Below are 6,202 nucleotides of genomic sequence, written 5' to 3' on the forward strand. Positions count from 1 at the left end.
TGGAGCCAGCAGGGTCTGAAATGCCCACCTGCCAAGTGCCAAATGCCAATATAATTTGTCTTTGGTGGCTAAATCAATAAGGGTCACTGTCACACTGGCCGCTAACTTTTTAAGACAATAACATTTAGATGCTGGTGTGTGATTGATTTGGTTTGATTTAGCCAAGGTAATAGAGTGAGAGTGTAGACTCAGCAATATGACTGAAGAACTGCCCTCCATCCATTAAAATACTGTAATCGTCACTAAGTTAAGGGTTAGTTAATGCTTAATAAGGGTTAGTTAATGCTTAATAAGCATTAACTAACCCTTAATTAACAGTTATCTAATGGTTGGTAATCATTTACTAATGGTGTTCATGTTCACTAAGGTATTAATTTATACATTATTTAATAGTCATCTTTATAAACTATTAAATAATGTATAAATTAATACCTTAGTGAACATGAACACCATTAGTAAATTACACATTAAGTGTTAATTAAGGGTTAGTTAATGCTTATTAAGTATTAACTAACCCTTAACTTAGTGACCCATATTGTATTATAAGTGTTACCCTGTAATCTGTTAACTGGCTACAGATCAGACTAGGAAAGGGTACCCACACACACACACACACGGTAGGCACGCAAGTCAGTTGATGCCCAGCTGTTTTCCCTGCGTGCGTGTGTGTGTGTGTGTGTGTGTGTGTGTGTGTGTGTGTAGGAGCCATTGAGAAGCAAGCATTAGCGTCAGTGTGTCCAAACATCTCATCTGTCCCCAGGCAGTGTCAGCAGCAGGAAAGTAAAAATAGCTGCATTGTTCCTTTAACTAGAAATAGAACTAAGGTTAGATGAGGTCTGCTCTTTGTTGTTTCTCTTCGTTCCAGACTCACAAAAGATGAGAAATACTTCTCTCCTGGCTCTAAATTAGGCCTGTACCAACTAATGAGCCTGCTACTGGCATCAGCCAACAACTGTAGGGTTCACAATTTGGGTGCATTTTAGGACTGTTTTGTTTCCCAGTAGTGCCACAGCCAAGTCTCTGACATTTTGAATCATAAGTCTCAAAAAGAAAAAAAAAAAAGTAAATATCAGGTTGAAGTTGAGTTATCCAAAAACGATTAACTCTTCACAGCTGTTAAGGACCGAATCCCCAAAAGCAAGAAGGTCACAGGTTTGATTCCCAGTCCTTTCTGTGTGGAGTTGACATGTTCCCCCAGTGTTCTCCTGGGTTTCCTCCCAGCCAGGTGGATTGGAGACTCTAAACTGTCCATAGGGTTAGGGTTAGTGATGAATTAACCAGTCATCACTGTTGAGGAAAGCTACTTTTGAAACCAACTAGTTATGTCACTTGCCCTAAATACATGTCCGATTCGCACGGGATTAAAATCACCAACAATATCCACAATTATTACAAACTGGGCTGACAGTAGATCTTTCACTTTTATAATTCCTGCAATAGTCAGTAATAGGCTTACAAATTTCCAACCCCTGGCACAAACTGTGCCCTGTGCTTCCACTACTACTAGTGCCTCCCCTGTTCTTACAGACTGTTGCATCTCCTACCACATAACTATATTCTGTTTCATACCCACCTGCCAACACTATAACCTATAATAATTTAACCGCTAGTCAACCCCTGCCTGCTCTGCACACAGCTACTGCTGATAAATTCAAGATCCCTCTGTAAAATGTCAGGTCTCTTGCAAACAACCCTTTTATCTGTCAGAAAAGTATTATTACAAATGATTTCTTTTTAATTAGTGAATCATGCTGGGTCAAGATGACACTGCACCACTTGTTTAGTCTTTAGTTTACAGACCCCCAAAACCTAATAAGGCTTTTATTGATGAATTCGCTGAACTCCTATCTATTATCATGCCCATTTATGACAGAATTCTCATTTTAGATATCCATGCTGTCCGTCCCTTAATCTTAGCCATGATTTTATTCGTTTTATTGAATCCTCTAATCTGGTGCAATCTGTGACAAGCCCCACATGAAAGGTGATTTGGTTCTTTCTGCCTGTGTTACTCCTCGTGAGTTGGTTTTAGAATGCGTATGTGTATCTGATCATAAGCTATTGTTTTTAAGGTTTTATTTCCCTCCCCTATTTCCAAGCCTTCCGCAGATGTCCGATCCCAGATCCTTGGTTCACCCTCTGCTACTAAATTCTGTGAAGCTTTCTTGGCTGCTGCCAGCAGTAGTCCTGATGAGCTGCTCCTACCTCCCACTGAGGAACTAGTCAATGGGCCTGGTGCAAGAACGGTACATACGCGGGTTTGACCTTAAAGGAATAGTTCACCCAAAAATGAAAATTATGTCATCATCTACTCACCCTCATGCCAAATGAAATACAGGTGAAATTTGTTATGTCCATATAACACACAGGGAGGTTGCCAGCACAACTTGGTAGCAGCCTTCTCCAAAACAACTGAAGTCAATGGGGAATAGGTTTTAGGTAGTCTTGACTGAATTAATATTACTAACTAGGGGTAGTGCTGGGAACCCTATTGTAATTGTTAGGATTCTTCTTCTTCTTTTTCTCCACTAAAAGTATCTGGAGCTTACCAAACTTTATTGCTCACAACCGGCTGTACCAAATCTCATGAAATTTGATACATATACTGAGCGGACAGGTATGCGAATGAGCTATGAGCTTCATTCACTTCCATTGTATTTATAACCTGAGCATTGTTTCTAATCTCCATTGCACTTTTAAAATACTCAGTGTGGCCATATGGACTTCCATTATATACTTAGGCAGGTTTTTTTTTTTTTAGTTGTACCTGTTTATCCTACCTTTTATTCCTATTTTTTATAATTTCTTTTCGGCACACACTTTCATGTAAAGTTCGATCTGTTTTTAATTGTATTTCTGTTTGTTTGTGTGTTTTTAGTTGTACCTGTGTACCTCATATATTACCTGTTATTCCTATTTTCTATTATATATATTTTTTTAATTTATTTTTATTATTAATTGTGGTTTCACATCACTGCTTTTGGGTTTTACTGTATGTAAAGCACTTTGTAAACATTGTTTTTAGAAAAGTGCTATACAAATAAAGTTATTATTATTAAAGTTAATATTGTTTAAAGCAATCTTCATTCAAGTTTATGCTACGTATAAGATAAGTGTTTCTTTTCTTCTTCTAATAAAAGTCATCTTCAGTTGTATTGGGATTTTGGACTTGGACCCCTACAATCACTTATTGCGGCTATATTATTATTATTATCATTATTATTATTATTATTACACAAATGCCAAGTATTCCTGTGTTAAAAGGCTTGCTGCAGTCAGTTGTGTCTGTGTTCATGTATCAGCTGTGGGCTGGATCTCAGAGATGGGAGTAAACACCATTAATAATTTCTGCTCTGCTTCTCTGGACTCAACTATGAGGGAACATCACACATCCAATCACACTATGTTAATGCACCCGCTGAACTTAAACCGTAATGTAGAAGCTAATTAAAATCAGATTCATAACCGAAACAGTCTAATGGTTTATGGCGGCATTACCTAAAAAAAATGGCTCGTGAGCCTGTTTCTGGTGGATCCAGTGTCTTGTGACTTGTCATGGTGGGGGGGCCACCATGACAAGTCACAAGACACTGAATTTTGGTCCAGGGTTGAAAAAGAAAAGATGAATAACCATTCATTTAGAGCAGTGGTTCTCAACGTGGGGTCCGGGGGCCACCAGGGGTCCTGGAGGGCATCCCAGGGGGTCCCCCAGCAAATTGATGAATCGTTAAACTTCATTATTTCATTTAAAAGAACAATTATAGAATGTAAGAGACTGACTATTATGATCAGAATTTCACTGTCATCTCTCTACCTACAATACAGATAGTCATGGAATTCTGGACAAAATAAAATCTAACAATAAAAATATTCTCAGATTTGGGTCCGAGGGACAAAATTGCATCAAATGGGGGTCCGTGGTCCTCATGTGGACTAAATTAGGGGTCCTTGTTATGAAAAAGGTTGAGAACCACTGATTTAGAGAATATAGGCCAAAGCATTTATAGATTATGAAATACTTGCAGTGTATTGTAAGAAGCATTTTAATCCAACTACTATTGTACCACCATCCTATTCTTACCCTATGAAGTCTTGAAATTCTATCTTGTGCACCTCCTCTCATCTCAAGCTCTTTTAGACCAGTGGTTCTCAACCTGGGGTCCGGGGACCACCAGGGGTCCTTGAGGGGGCTCCAGGGGGTCCCCAGCAAATTGATAAATTATTAAACATCACCATTACTTCATTTACAAGAAGTTAACACAATTAGAGAATGTAGAAGAATTACTGTTTTGATCATAGTTTCACTGTTATCTCTCTACCTACAATACAGACAGTCATGGAATTCCGGACAAAATCATATCTAACAATAAAAATATTCTCAGATTTGGGTCTGAGAGACAAAATGTTATCAAATGGGGGTCCGTGGCCCTAATGTGGACTAAATTATGGGTCCTTGATATGAAAAAGGTTGAGAAACACTGTTTTAGACTACCTAGTTTCTTCTTCTTCTGTGACAGTTCTTGTTGCGCGTTGTTGTCATCGTGGTGCGGAGGACTATCGTTTGATCGTTTCTCCGTCCATCTGTCACACACCGATATCTCACCCTCACACTGCGAGCAACACCATCAACAAGTCACTTGAAGCCCATTCATTTCCTACACAGCTGAGCGACCGGGGAAACTTGGCCAATGTATGGACGAGTCAAATAAGCTTGTCGTCGGGCCGAGAAAAAGTTCAACAGCCAATACGATTTCCATGCTTCCACTGATGTGATTTTGTAGCAAATGAAAAACGGGAATGGGGATAATGAGAAGTTGATTCCAGCCGTTCAAAGCTTCCCTGTCTTCTACAACAGTGATTCTCAACCTTTTTGATATCAACGATGTCTCTATTGTAGGTAGATGAGTTAACAGTGAAACGATGACCAAAACATTCAACATTCTTGTAAATTAAATAATGGTGACGTTTAATAATTCATCATTCTGCTGTGGACCCCCTGGAACCCCCTCAAGGACCCCTGGTGGTCCCCGGGCCCCACGTTGAGAACCACTGCTCTACAACTTCTATTTGAAAGACTACAGGAATAAATGTCTTGAAAACGATGCTTGGAGAACAGTTGTATCTATTGTTGGGTTGGATGGTAAGCTCTTAAGTCATTTTTCTCTGTTTATTTTGGCTTAATGCTACCTAATTAGCACTTGCTAGTAGGGCTGAACGATTTTGAAAAAAATATCTAATTGTGATTATTTTGACTGATATTGCAATTGCCATATGAGAGGGAATGATAATTTTTACATCATTATTCTCATTTTCATTGAAAAACGTATTCAAATGATTATGGTGTGATTTTTGCGGGGATCTGTACCAAACAAAGATGTTTTCTTAAGTCTGTAGAATATGAGGTGTAGGCCAGGACATCTCTGCAGCACCACAATATTTCATTTAAAATGCTATTTTGACACATTTCACCTTTAACAAATATTGCGCCTCCTGCGATTTGAAAATTGCAGTAGGCCATATTGCGATTTCGATAAAATTTCGATTAATTGTCCAGCCCTACTTGCTAGCTAGCCATGTACCCACTGAGCACTAGACGAAATAGAATTACAAAATAGGTGTTCTATTGTTTCTTGCTACATGGTACAGAACCTACGGTTTACATTTACCTTACAAATGTGTTGTTAAGTGACATCATTACAAGAACAACGATGACAAATTTTGTATGAGACTTCTTTCTCTTCATTTGTAATTGCATACGTATGTGGACCGATCCAGGCCATTTTATACTATTTTATATGAGATGTATTCCTCCAAATGAAATGATATAGCAGTAGATGAACAAGGGGAGCTGCTCGTCCCTTTGTCCATGTGTCACACAGGATATTTCAGACACCGCTGATCGGATTTTGACAAAAAATTTGGGGAAATTATGCATCTCACCCCCTACATTCCAGCATTTTTGTTTGACCCCCTGCCATCTGGTAGGAGATACCGGACCATACAGTCACGGACCAGCAGACTGAAGAACAGCTTTTTCCCAAGAGAGATTTGTCTGCTTTATTTTACTTTAAACTATTCTTATAAATTGGGTGGCATGTAGTGATGGATGGTGCATCAACCCAAGAGGACTTTGATGTTACTGGCTGTGTGGCGGAGCTGTTGCCAGATAAGCAAAACATTGAGTAGGCCAGTGACTCTCAAC

The sequence above is a fragment of the Centroberyx affinis genome, unplaced genomic scaffold (assembly GCF_046629955.1).
Source record: "Centroberyx affinis isolate AG114_WGS23_722 - 3 ecotype Tasmania unplaced genomic scaffold, CSIRO-AGI_Caff_v1 ptg004883l_1, whole genome shotgun sequence".
In the NCBI taxonomy this organism is placed as follows: Eukaryota; Metazoa; Chordata; class Actinopteri; order Beryciformes; family Berycidae; genus Centroberyx; species Centroberyx affinis.